Here is a 14,846-nt window from a genome sequence, read left to right as displayed (position 1 = left end):
CAGACCCAGGGTCTGCACACACAGATCTGAATGACTAAACACCTGCTCAGGGCAACCACACAGGAATCACAGCTCTGCAGCTTCCACCTCATTTTACTGTATCATACAAATGATTTTCTGAAGATCATGATGAGATATTTTTTACTTGTATAACGTGGAAGCATGTTGTAAGTCGCTCTGGTTAAGGGTGTCTGCCAAATGCCTTAAATGTAAATGTATAAGCAACGTTATGTCTTATCTTTAATTTCAACCTGTTAAATGAAGCTGTCTACATCCTTTGTCCTCATATCATCATTCCTAAAATGCACTTACAAAACAATTAAGTGACATGCTCTGTGCTACTGGTGTCGTTGGATTTAAAGCATTCTGCATTGAGGCTTTCAGTATCTTATGAAAGGTGAACCAGGCTCATTCTTTTGAAATCTCAGTGTCATCTCTACTACAACATTTCATTAGACTTTCAAATACAGTTATTGCTTAATTAAGCAGTATAACATGATAAACAACTAAATCATTTTAAGAATGACGGTCCATTTATTTATGTTCATTTCACAGACACAGCAAAGTGGAGTAAATGAACAGAGGGATGACTGGTTTTATTATTTATAGTTTTGGAGGAGCTGCATCTGACTGGTGAGGAGGTCTTTCTCTCCTGCTACAAAGAACGTCCAACACATCTCCTCATCACATGTAGTGTGACATCTATCATCCCTCATCCACAGCTGTCACTCTCTCCCTGGCATCTGCATGTCATGTGAGAAATGCAAAATGGTGACCTTTGCCAAGCTGCAGAGCTGCCTTTACCCTTGAGATGCGTGTCACTCAGCTTCCAGCTGCACCCGTCCCCCGTTTGTTCATTAACAGACATGACACTGCAGCCCTGGCAGGCGCCCACCCCCGCACATATGTTTTATTTATGTACTTTTTTAATTACACACAAGCACATTCATTTAGCCTGAAACATTCAAGTAGGGCTGTTGGATCACATTCCACAGACACGTCGTGCTAATTAAGCCAATTTTTCAGAGTAAAACGAAAACTAATTTCTGTGGAGCCCCTTCCAGGGTCATCCTGAGTATCAAGCTACTCCTTGGGCCCACCCACGGCACCACAGCACTATGCACACGAGCAAGTTGATAAATTCTGATTTTATTACCCTGCCATCATTACCATAATTTTCTGTGCTTGCGGTGACATTTGTTATCAAAACCGGGTGTCAGACGGGCGGTGCACATTTCTCATGCCTGCAAAATCTGTTTTCCAGCGCCGTCGCCCATCCATCAGAACCACAAACAACTGACTGTTATTGAATGAGAGCGTGAGACCTCATATCCACCTGTCACATGGTAGATAATAGTAAAAAGCCACACAATCTCTCTCTCTCACATACAATGATGAAAGACAATACATGTAGCAGCTAACAGATAAGTTCGATGATGGCTGATCCTGTTTTTGATACGCCTTTATGTTGAGAGGTCAACCATCTTTGAGATGTTAGTGAACTGTTCAAAGGATTATTAAAACACCAGGTATTGTGCAGCAATGCCTAACACATAACTCAAGATATGAATTACTGCATATTTCTATTTTAACTTGGAAAAACAATTTTGGCCATTTTAACATGCAAAAAAATATGTTATAGTGACTATGCAGCACATCAAATATGTTATCAATATAATACTTTGTTTGCTAAATGTGTTCAGAGAAGTTCTACCATCAAATAGGCACCCGGGGAGCTTTGGATAAGGATAGAAAACAGACTAATTTGCAGTAAAATCACAGTTTTTTTAGACTGGCATTCAGTTTTTACCATCCACCGTATTACACTGTAAGCAGTCACATGACCATCCAGTGTGCTGCCTAATAAACACAATGCAAAAGTTTAAGCAGTGATGTTCAACTTTCTTACTTTCTCTAATTATGACATTTTTTCCACTGCATTATGCTGCTTAAATTACCTCTGAATGCACAGTCTTCACGTTTCACTTTTAATGAGGGTTATAAATGCTTAAAGTTCTGTTCTGCTTCCATACACCACACACCCAGAAGTGACCCAGTTCCCCACCGACGTGACGTCAGGCTGTGGACTAGTCAATTTAGAGCTAGCACTGGCTCAGCAGTATTTACTGGGTCCAGTGGTAACACTACATCCTGGTGCAATGCACTCTGGGGTCAACAGGGCAACACCTGTAGCCACTGTACTGGACAACTCATTCTCCCAGCATAGTGCAAGACAAATTGCCAGTTGTGCTCCTTATGAAGTGTTTGGATGCAAAAACCTGGCTCATCTCCTATATATGCCAGCAAAGGTCCGAGCTCCATAATAACACCTCACTCTGATCTAATGAATGATGCATTAAGTAAAGCTAGAACCTCAGCAACCAAGGATGAGAAGGAGAGAAAAACAGGAGAGAAAAACAGGAGAGAAAAATAGGAGTCACGACGAGTGAAAAAAAAAAAACTCCATTCCCTCCCTGCAGCTCCTGCTCTCAATGGTAGCAAATGTCTGTGCCATGCTAGAATTGAATTAAAATGACTTGCAATTAAACTGAGAAATGCAGACACTAACAAATTATCAACACATTCTTTTTTTCTTCATTTTTAAACTGCTCTGAAGAGTTACTGACTTTAGCTTTACACTTCCTCATTTCCATTTTCTGCCTTCTGGTGTGATTGTTGAGAGTGTTCAGAAGGTGGAAAACTCTTCTCCTGGGTTTTGAACGGCCGAGTGTGGTGTAAGATAAATTGTGTTCGATTGAATTCGATTTCACACCAGAGGAGATCAGTGAAATGATACGCTGCAACAGATGGTTTGATCTGCAGCAATGACAATATTGAGTTGGTTAAAGGATCTAAGGTGACATGGTGGTGGATTACTCTGTTGTGATTCTGTTCCCCCACGTTGCTCTGGCACATTTGAAATGGATTTGTGACCAGTTGCATTTCTTCCATGTCTTTATCATGCCTTCACCTGATTGGTGCGTCTATAATTCAGGTGTTTGTACACTTGGTGGTTGTGTTTAACCAGATGATTCATGGGTGTGTTAATTTTTAGGCATGTTTAGTCACTGTATGTTGAGTTTGAAGCTGATAATGTAATTGTGCAAATTGTTTAGCTAACTGAATGAAAAGTTGTACCAAATGTGAATTTTTTTTTAACAAAATAATAATTTCAGGACATATAGTATGAGACATATTAAAAATGGCCCATATATGTGTGTGTGTGTGTATATATAGATATATGGGACACATTTACTAAAACTAATAATGGGAACTTTCTTGTTTTGCTTTATATTATTATTTTTGCTTTGGTGCCCTGAGGATGTGCTGCTCATAAATTAGTTTACCTCGCCTCTGAGTGGCTATTTACCAATAAAAAATAAATTACACATGTAATGATGAATGCAGTTGCATCAAAAAGTACTTGTTACTCCCCAGTGCCCGTTGCTTTATTTTTTCCCCTCCTGTATGAAAAAGATCAATATCCACTGAGAATCAATGGTTATATTGAATTGTCTTCTCATAACTCCAGACTATCTCTCCTAATTCCCACATAATTCTGGCCTGTATTCAGTTTAGTGTCATTGGGTTTGTAGCTTCATTAGACAACAAATGGCCACCCAGGGCTCTTGAAACAGCCGAATGTTGTCTGCTGCAATATTTCATAATTTGCTATGGAAAATATTATATTATGGCAGATTATCTGGGTCTAACAATGCTGAACATTTTTATTGCGGCCAGTTATTTAGACTAAGCTCTGTATGAAAGTGACACAATGATTAAGGTGGGGGCAGAAATGAAATCTGAGCTGGTCAGTTCAGGTGTCAGGATTGACTGCAGCTGGGCTCATCACCGGTGGCTAATCCTGACGGCGCATTAAAAGCCCGAGATTTCCGCCCTTTCGGCAGGGCCGACATTCAAGTGAACCTTTGTGAACTTGACCTTGCAACTGTGCCTGTGTTTTGGAGTTCTGGCAATCGCCACACGCCTGCATGTTTGTTTGTGTTATTCCCCTTTATTTCCCGTTTTTGGCCACGCGCCATTGTTTATTTGTACTTGTTTATTTTATAATAAAAACCCGTTCCCAGCATGTCACACCTCTGTGCTTCTTTCCCCCGTAAGTCCGTAGTCGTGACATCAGGCTTATGAAGTTGTTGTATTGTGTAGTCAGTCAGAGCTCTCCCCCAAGCAGTCAGAGCCCTCAATGCACTCAATGCATTGCCATCACCAAAAAAACAGATAAACTCAACAATAATACACTGCCAGCCTTATGCACCTTTTTTTTTTTTTTTTTTAACATCTGCTCTTTTTGCACGTTTGTCTTGTCTTTTGTGTCCTGTTTGAAATATCCATCATATCCACTTACAAGCATCCTACATGATGTTGTCCAGTTATGTCTAGTTCATTGTACAGAAAGGTTTTACTTTTCTCTTTTAGAGATAGTGTACAGTATTTCGTTTTAGTTATTATAGTTTAGTTTAGTGTGTATATACATGTATAATTTGTATAATTTTGTAAAAAATGTACTGGCACTGGCACAGTGTGAGGAAGTTCATTTATATCATTCAGCAGCAGCATGAGACAGGAGTCTCATGACTTCTTAACCACAAATCCTGTAATAAAGTGGAAAAATTTGTTGATCTATATATCTATATTAGTGCCATTTTGCCCCTGTACAGTCAACAGAACAACATATTTATATTTTATTAACGGAACATAACGGAATAGAAAAAAGAGGCGTTCGGGTCTGTATGCAGCCCGGCTAATGAGACACACTAAGGACAGGTGTGCAAACACATCATGTAAATACAATAAATTCAGGACATGACAAGGTAAGGTTATCACTTGGAGGACCAGTGGCCCCCTGGCCTGACAAAGCTCCCCTTAGCCCCCCATTAAAGGCTCATGAATAAGGCACAGAATAAAACCCCTAAAAGAGGGACACCCCAGAGAGTGGCAGGGATCTTCCAATGCCGGGGTCCAGAGGCAGCCGATGCCAGTGAGCATTGGTTGGGGCATTAAGCCCTGCTAATAATCTATTTCAAGACTCTCCTGTTCACCTAGACATTGCATTTGTAACTGTGGCAGGATGTCCGGCTTCCTTTATTTAGTAGGGCTTTTCCCTCACAATTAATAGAAAAAAGTGTGCTACAAAAATAAAATCAAAAGACATGAAACACATATTACTCAATTACTGCACCAATACAGAGTATCAAAATGTTTGTCTCTCTGGTAGGACTGTCACCTTCGCTCAATGATCCCTCGGGCCTAATAAAAGGTTATTGTAGCTCCTATAGCCCCTCCTGCTGGATCAAACCAACACTCAATAAAACAATATACAAATTAAACATTCAATATCATAAACACAGAAAACAAAAACACAAAATACACACCAAAATATTTACATGCATATGCTAAACATACAAAAACAAAAACACCTACACCAAAACCTTCAAACACCCCCAGCATTGGTATCCCCCATATACCCAATCAAGTCAAAACCACAACACCAGCAGCCAAGATTTAATCATGTCGGCAGAGGGACACTTGCATACTCTGAGTGTCACTCCATGACAGTAACTAAGATCATAAAGCTGCTAATTTTACAAAACTTTAATATTATTTACATTTTATATTATGAACAGTGTTCTGCATATATACAGAATTTTATGGTTATGGATGATTTAATTGGCATTTTTGGTTTAATACAGTAAAATCTGAAATTAATAAACTAACAACTTATGGGATCAAAGTGAAGTGATTGTCATTGTGATACACAGCAGCACAGCCCACGGTGCACACAGTAAAATGTGTCCACTACTTTTAACCCCTCACCCTTAGTGAGCAGTGGGCAGCCATGACAGACGCCCGGGGAGCAGTGTGTGGGGACGGTGCTTTGCTTAGTGGTACCTCAGTGGATCGGGATTCGAACCGGCAATCTTCTGATTATGGGGCTGCTTCCATAACCGCTAGGCCACCACTGGTTATTTTCCAGTTCATGAATGAAGTCCTTTTTCAATGTAAAACTTCAATAAAGGTGATGCTGGTGGTGGTGATACCACAAATTAAATTACATTTACAGCATTTATCAGACGCCCTTATCCAGAGCGACTTACAATCAGTAGTTACAGGGACAGTCCCCCCTGGAACAACTTAGGGTTAAGTGTCTTGCTCAGGGACATAATGGTAGTAAGTGGAGTCTGAACTTTGTGGTCTTGTGGTTCATAGGTGGTTTGATGTGTTGGACACTGTATACTGTACAAAACTGATGAAATAAAACAAATAAATGACAGTGTTTGGATGGTTACAGGTTAGCATGATAAAACTGAGATTTTTTTGTACTGCAAGAACTGTGGTCCACTGTGGCTACGACCACCCTACAATTGACGTGTTCATATTTATCTACTACTAAGAGTTAATTAGTTCATCTCTGACCCCACTGCTTACGTGACCTTATGACCTTGTAAAAAAAGTAACGAGGATAAATGAGATACTAGTGAAATCTTAACACACCCAGGAGGACCCTTCCAATCAAAATTCCTGTTTGGACCTGTGTTATAATAATAAATAAATGACTGTATGTGCAAAAACTCAATATAAGTACAAAAGCTGCATTCAGTAAATATAGACATTGCTGCTGCAGGCAGCTTTCCTTATCATAAAAATATCTTGTTCTGTTTTCCTCTGGGCCACTTTAACTGATTTCTTTTTTTTTCTTTAAAGTTGCACAATGGCAAAACCTTGAGAAAATCTATAAAAAGGAAGCACTTTAGTCTGGACCCAAATGTACAATGCATTTTAAGGCACAAAATTAGTTTAGCAACATCTCAAGAAAGAACACTTTTATCATTTGCGCCTAAAATGGCTGAATATAAAATTATTTAAATTAGGTTTTTCTGTGTTTGTGTGTGCAAGGGAAGGCATTCTGGGTAATGGCTGGCATCAATATGACTCTAATGTGATTGGGCGACGCATCCCAGTCGTTAGACAGCGGGTGGAGAGTGGTCCCAGCTCTCTCTCTAATGGCCTAGATGTCAAGGAAACAAACGGTATTACAGCCACGTTAAATATGCCACTCGCTTTGTGACAGACGTGGAAAAATATGCTGCAGGCACATTTACAGAATGGATGGAAAGGGTTTATGGAAAATACAGTAACTGAGGACTGCTGTGTCTCTGCTACATATATCCCATGTCAGGTTTACCAGAATACAACTAAGAGGAGCATCAGCTATCATCCATCTGGACTGCACCCTTCTTCATGTTGCATCAGCCCTCAGCTATTTGACAGTTAGGAACTAGAATGATGTTTGAGTGTGGAGAAGAGAAGGGTCACTAAAAGGGACATGTTCACCTACTGGACACTTCCTGAGTCTGTGTTTAAACAAATTATTCCCTTCTGCCCAGCACCAGTGCTCACAGTATAATAATAATGTTACCATAAAATCAGACCTACACATGCATATTTGCACATCTTGACAACCACTCGCTTAAAGCAGGAAATACATTAATGACAACAAGCTGTATCTCATACTGTATCTCCCATACTGTATCTCAGCTGTGAGTGTACACATCAAATCAGGTGGAATGATCTTCAGCGACCCTTCACCTCCAAATTGTGGTCTCTATGGCAACTTCCCTGAGCACAAGCCACATGATTTGGGTGTGCATGAGAGTGTTCCTTCAGATCGGTGGTAAACAACTTTCAAGGGCTGCTTGCAGTTGTGCGATGCTGTGGTCCTCTGCGCCAGTGCCTGGGCTAATGAGCCACCTGTCAGCGCGACTCCAGCCGAATGTGCAGTCGCACCATCAGCCGTGACAGATCCAGTGGGTAGACGCTGCTGGACACCACCCTCGACAACGTGGAATCTCATTTTTACAAATCAATCATTAGAATAAAGGAGGCTGTTCTTCACACCCTCTCGCATGGGAAACCAGTATCTGTCTTCTTTTTTTACCCTTACGATGGGAACAGGTGCACTGTGCATCACCGTAATGCAAATGCAAACTTGGGGAGAAATGTTCTTGTTTGGAGCCAAAATAAAGGCCGGCAAATGGCGGTGGCTCGACATCTAATGAGCTGCTTATCTCCAGCATTCAGGCTGATAATTAGGCTGCCTCTCACAGTGCCTATCTAGAATACACAGGTGAGACCGATAACATCTCCATAAAGAAAGTGGGACAATTAGGTGACAGATCATTGAAAAACATCATTAGTGGCATCCCCCATTAAAGTCTGGTTTCGTGCAGTTTTTGTTGTGAATGTTCTTGTTAAGATCTGGAGACTTCATTTCTACAGTGACTTATCAGTAAAGAACGCGGTTCTTTACTACTTGTAAATATGTTCCAAAATAGCCTGTTTAGTTTATACACTTTTTGGGTGAAGATGGAACTGTATAGACACTGAGTCTACACTGGGAGTGAGAATGAGGAAGGATCAGATCTTGTTATGATGTAACATTTAATGATGTTTACTTAAATTGACTTTTCATTATCAATGTGAATAATATCTTTAAAATAACAGACTTTGTGGTTGAGCAAATTTATAGTCTGTTCAGTTTTTATAAGCATATGTTTTCCCAGGGTTATTTCCTACCATATTATTTTACAAACAACTTCAGCACATACATTTCTGGCAGCTTGCTGAACAGAGCCTCAGAGGTCTGAGTGATAACACAGTCCAGATCATATCCAAAAGGCATACCCATTGTTATTTTAATCATATTCAGTTCAGTGAAAGGACCCTGAGGTGGGCTGTGAATGTTCCTCTGGCCAGGGAATGTTTTACACATGGGCATTAATACAAAATCACACAGGCAGGCGATCAGCTGTGTAGGTAACAAGATTCATTTAAGAGCTCAGCAGGAGTCAGGGAGGTGGTAAATTAAAACTGAATTATAATGCTGTGACCTTCTGATCATGAAGAACACTCAGTCGGGTTCATCTGTCACTGTTTGCATTGTTTGACTGGACCTGACATTTTACTGGATATATACTGGAATTTTTTTTCTGACTTGGGAGGAATCAGGATACAAAGCAAAAGCCTTTAGCAATTTAGTTAGCAAACATTTTCACTATCATATAAATATCAATATGATTTTGTGATTGAAATCATTTGCATAATTTAGTGCCTAATTAATTTCACTTATGTAGTTAATCAGATAGTAAGAAGTAAACAGAGCATTATGCAATTTAGCTTTAGGCTTGTGTTAAATTAAAGTAAAGTGTTGATTTTGCATCCTGATTACATTTGAGTATTAGTGTCTCATTAACACTAGTTTTTAAAGCCTTTGATCTTCATTTCCAATCTGAATGCATTTTGTCTTACTGACATCCAAAATGAAGCCATGTAAAAATAAAATAAACATTTTACTTATGAAATACTTGTGAACACAAATCAAATGGGTTGCATTGTACAAACTGACAGTTTTTAAATAATCTTGTGTAATGGTAATGCCTTCTGATAAATCAAATTGTCAGAAGAGTGATACTTTATCATGAATACTGGTGGTAGTGCTGGTGCTGGTGAGCCATTGAGAGTTTTGACTAATAGCCTTCAGCCGCCGCCTACTGTGACCCATCTGGCTGTGGCTTTCAACTGAGGGTGAAGAAAATGCACCGTAACGTCTTGCTGGGACCTCCACCTTGCCTTTTTATTGATCACAAACTAAACCAGGCTGCTTGCAGACAGCCTTCCTGCTGTCAAGCCACTCGTGCTGTGCTGAACTGGGAATCAGAAGAAATGCTGCATAGGTATGTTTGCAGTCTTAATGAAACATACTAATTATAAATTCAGCTGTTTTTAGTCTACATTTCACAGTTACAGGCTTATATTCTCATTCTGTATTTTCTTCCACCTGAAATGCTTGGAAGGCATGCCAGAGTCTCTTCTTTAATCCTGCTCCAATTGGACATTTTCTCCTTTGATCATGTATTCCTTGGACTGAAGAACAGCAGTGCTGGGGCCTGTACAGGAAAGCGACTTTTTATGCTCCTCTCTCCCTCTGTCTCTACCAAATCAGGCATGTTTTCAGCTTTCTTAAAAGATTTCTTCTCTTCTTTCTGTTTGGTAATGATATCCAAAATTCTTTTAGATGAGAGTTATTATCTGACATCTTAGGCAACTGCAAGAGAGATGTTCCCTACTCACATGGACAGTTCCAGTTAAATTTGAGCAACTCTGTTAAAAATTCTCACATCCTAGTGTACAGTGATGTATACTGCTTTCCCATGAATCTCTGGGTCAAAAACAAACTGCCCTGTTTGTAGGCTGACAGGAGAACTTCAGCAGGCTTCTCAGACACAGCAATCTTTAACAGTTAGAGAACACCTGAAAAGAACAGTTACAAAGCAGTACCAACCACAGGCTACTGTAGATCTAGTCTGGTGGACACCAGATCCAGCAACCTGGTCTCAGGATGAAAGCACACTTTTGGTTAGCAGCATTGAAGGTTATTGAGTTAAAGTAGAGACACACAAGGTATAATTTTGCTCCAGTATAAGTAAAAGCACTCCCTTTAAAATGCCATTTGAGTAGAAATGCAGGGTTATAGTAGCCTAATGCGTAACAAAGTCACAGGTTCAAACCCCCCTTACATGCATTGTATCCCTTAGTTCTGAGTGCCTCCCGGGGGACTGTCCCTGAAACTACTGATTGTAAGTTTGTGGAGATTCTTAGTCATCCAGGTGAATTTGTCAATCCTGACAAAGTTCTGTGGATGCAGAATGAAACATCTCTACATTAAAGAAAGAAAGTCCAGTTGCCATGACTGATTGTAAGGCACACTAGATAAGGGTGTCTGCTACACAATGTAAATGTAAGTACAAAGTATTTGCTTTTAAAAGTACCAAATTTACCCAAAGTAAAAGCACAGTTTTAATTGTAGTTGTACTGTTCTATTATGAGTTTCTTAGATAGCTCTTGCTTAATCACCTAATTTATGTCAAAACATAATATGTCAAATAATACGAGAGGAAGATCAGTGATTCATATCAATGGATTATGCATAGTTGTGTAAAATAATCATGATGACTCAAATGAAAGACACTAATATTGAAAAGTTATTGTCTGCAAATCCAGAAGAAAATACTTGACACGACAACACTCCTTATGCATGGCATATTGAGATGAAAAGTAGAGTCAGGGTAAAATATTCTGAATCATGGATTGTGCCAGACAATGCGGATTCCTAATTTCTTTGCACAAAATGGACACACAAAATGGAGGGATATGGAGGGGAAGATGGAGGTTTATGATTATTAGCTTTCCTGATTGAGAAACCTCAGTCTGTCGAAATGGGGAATAGCATCTCCAGCACCAGCTCCAGCTCTGGAGCTCCTTAGGTGTGTGTACTCTGTTGACCCTGCTGACCCACGATTGTCCAGTGATCATCAGCAAAAACAATGAATCAGCATACAGAGGAGGGCATTGAACATTGATAGATCTTGTGTGAATATAATCAAGAAAGGAGCACAGGCGCTGAACTTGGTTAACATAAAGACTTTTAATTCAAATAAAAAAAGCTAACCGACATTGTTACGTCCTGGTATTTTGGGGTGTGTTTCTGTTCTGTGTTTTGTGTTGTTTGCAGGTGCCTGGTGATTGTAAATTGAGACCACCTGTACCTGCTGTGGGACAGACAGAATAAAAGGAGCCTCAGTCTCCTTTTTCGGGGCTGCGCTTGCCGTGCCATCCACCCACCCGCCTTCCTACCCTTTCCCTTTGACATCACTTCCGGTTTCCCCTGCGCTTCCCCTAGGAGGCGACGCAACTTGTTGTGTCGGCCTGCTTCGGTGTTTGTTTGTTTTTCTCTGTTTTCCTGTTTTGTTTGCTGTTATTCGTTGTAATTCGTTTTGTATGTATTTCTTCTTTATTTATATATTTAGTAGTTAATAAAATACTTGTTAAAATTATCCGTTTCGTCTTAGTAGGTTTACGTTTGTGTCCTTTCTTTTGTTACGGGCCGGAGCCCCTAGACCGGTTCATAACAACATGAAGACCAACAAACATACACTGGGTTTTGGTTATGATTAAGGACCGAGAGTGGAGTGTGGAAAAATGTAATCTATACTAAATCAGTATAAACTTTTACATGTTGATTTTTTCTTTGCCTCTATCATCTTGTTTACATCATGAGACCTTGAAAGTGCGTTGTAAGTCGCTCTGGATAGGGGCGTCTGCCAAATGCCGTAAATGTAAATGAGACCAGACTGTGAATGATGTTGGTTTATTGTGCTAATCGTCAAATTTAAAGTAAAACATCATTCAGTCTTGGCATATTTCTTTTAATGCGTACACGGTGCAATGATTAGCCTTGCCTTTTTGCACAGTGAGCCGTGTGCCTGAACACACACTGTAAATGTGTTACCACCGTTCCCACCTTAGATGATGCACTTGAGTTTGAGATAGCCGGGTGGTAGTAGTCTAGTGGGTAACACACTTGCCTATGAACCAGAAGACCCAGGTTCAAATCCCTGGATGAGGGCATCTGATAAATGCTGTAAATGTAAATGCACTTGTGAGGTTAAACTATGACTCTGACCCTGACTCTCTTGCTCGCTGATCTTATCTAATCTTATGGATGCAAAAAGACTATGCTCTATGAGGATTGAAAACTAATAGTGGGATCTCATATTTATAATCATCAGGTTTTACATGCTCTTATTATTCTGATATTTTTTGTAGTTTTTATTTTGTACAGTTCTAGTACATTTCTAACAGTTTAACCTTTCAAAAAATGTTACACTCTTGCATGTTTCAATTCTTAGTGCCAACCTAAAGCAAATAAGTATGTTTTTTTAAGCTTTTAATTCTGACAAAATAGCATTTGAATAGTACACTTTCAATATATGGATTATTATACATGGTGTGTAGGGTGCTTGGAAGAGATCAGAGGATGGCAGGAGTTGTGAAATGGGCTGCTTGGCAGACAGTGTAATAATGACTATTGTTGTGTGCAGAATAGTGTCTGCATCGTGCCATTTATTCCTTTGTCAATGTTGCAGTACTAAGCCAAGCTCAGACTGCACTGGCCCAGCTGCTTGTTGCTCCACCAGCCACCTTCTGTCCCCATAAAACATGTTCCCCCTTACTCTTCTCCCACCAGAGGTGCAGTTCAGTAGAAGTAGGTTCTGTTTCATCCTTCAGAGGGAGCTGTGGTACTTTTCTCAAGCATTCACTTTAAGAGCTGAAGTGCCGTCCACCCTGCACAATGGGTGTCTAAGGTCTGAAAAACAGAGCACATTACTCTGGTCATCAGCATATTTGTAAATGATCAATGGAAATTTTCCTTACTCTTTCCTCACAAATACAAGAATAAAAGCACCTTAACATACTTACCAATCTAAAAATTATATTAACTCCAAAAACATTTAATAATTTATTATTAGCACCAACAGCATGTATGGATTTTTAAAAAAGATTTTGGCTATATTATAATGTATTAAATCATAAATATTATCATTCTGACTAAATAAGTATCTGAAACACATTATGAACATATGGTGCTTTCCTAGAATCAGCAAAGATGTAAGACATGTTCTGCATGATTATCTTTCATGCACTCATCATTAAAACATTAGAGAAGTATGCTTTCAAACAACACTAGACAAAGACTGTTGTCCCATGGCAACATTATTGATGGTATGTGAAGCCAGTCAGGTTTTCTTTGCTGGTCCAGATGAAAGAGGTTGTGTTTCCACTGATTTATGCAGCGCTGCTAAAAGCTCATTTTGATACAAAACATACTGCATGTAATGACTGTCTGTCATCAAATGAGTCCTCAGATACGAGAGACAAAGGACATTCATTTTCAACCTGCCGCAGCTCAATAAGTGTGGTGCCTATTCACAAATTGAGGGATTCACATATATTAAAAAATTGAAAAATAACAATGGGTTACAAAAAATTTTTTTGTGAGTTGTCTAATATATTTCTGCTGATTTAACATATTTCTGGCCCACAGAACACGAATATGGCATCAGTTTTTATAGATCAGGTCAGGTTTTTCAGCTAAGTTGATTTTATAATAGTGCGATTTTCTGTCTCGAAAAATATTAATTTACCACAAAATTAACTTTATATATGCAAATTGTATGTTCAATCATCACTGTTCAAAACTTGGGGCTTAAATTTCCTTTTCCTTGATGTTCTGGAATGTCCAGCGGAAGGGATGTCTCTAGTCAGATTCCAACAGTAGTCCGCCATCATTAATGCATCCCACCGACCTTGGTACCTGTTCTCCATCTCCTTCATCTCCTGATGGAAACGGTCGCCCTGTTCATCACTCATAGATCCAAGATTTTCCGGAAACCGATCCATATGTGAGTATAAGTAATGCATTTTGATGCTCATGTTGCATCCGAGGTTCCTGAAAGCAGTCAACATATTCATGACAAGTTCCGCGTAGTTAGGGGCCTTATTGTTGCCCAGAAAGTTTTTCACAACCATAACAAAAGCCTTCCACGCTTCCAGCTCCACTTCGTTCATTGACTTTTCGAACTGAGGATCTGTGATGAGCTGACGGATTTGAGGACCGTCAAAGATGCCAGCCTTTTACTTCTCACTGGTCAATCCTGGAAAAGCCTGGCACAAGTAAATGAAGCAGCCACCAGCTTTGTCCAAAGCTTTGGTGAACTGCTTAATCAAAGCAGTTTAGAGTTGGTCTGGATAACAGGCTACGGCCAGAGGTAGAAAGAGTACTGAAAAAATGTAATTAAATAACAGTATCTTTGCTTAAGTCCTACTCAAGTAAAAGTAAAAGTACCCATTGTAAGGTTCCCGACAGGACCAGGTCTGTCACAGCAGGGGACATCCTGACACCTCACAAAATCCACGAGAACCAGGAA

Source organism: Denticeps clupeoides, chromosome 9, assembly GCF_900700375.1.
Source record: "Denticeps clupeoides chromosome 9, fDenClu1.1, whole genome shotgun sequence".
Classification (NCBI taxonomy): domain Eukaryota; kingdom Metazoa; phylum Chordata; class Actinopteri; order Clupeiformes; family Denticipitidae; genus Denticeps; species Denticeps clupeoides.
Note: the sequence above shows the minus strand (reverse complement) of the source record.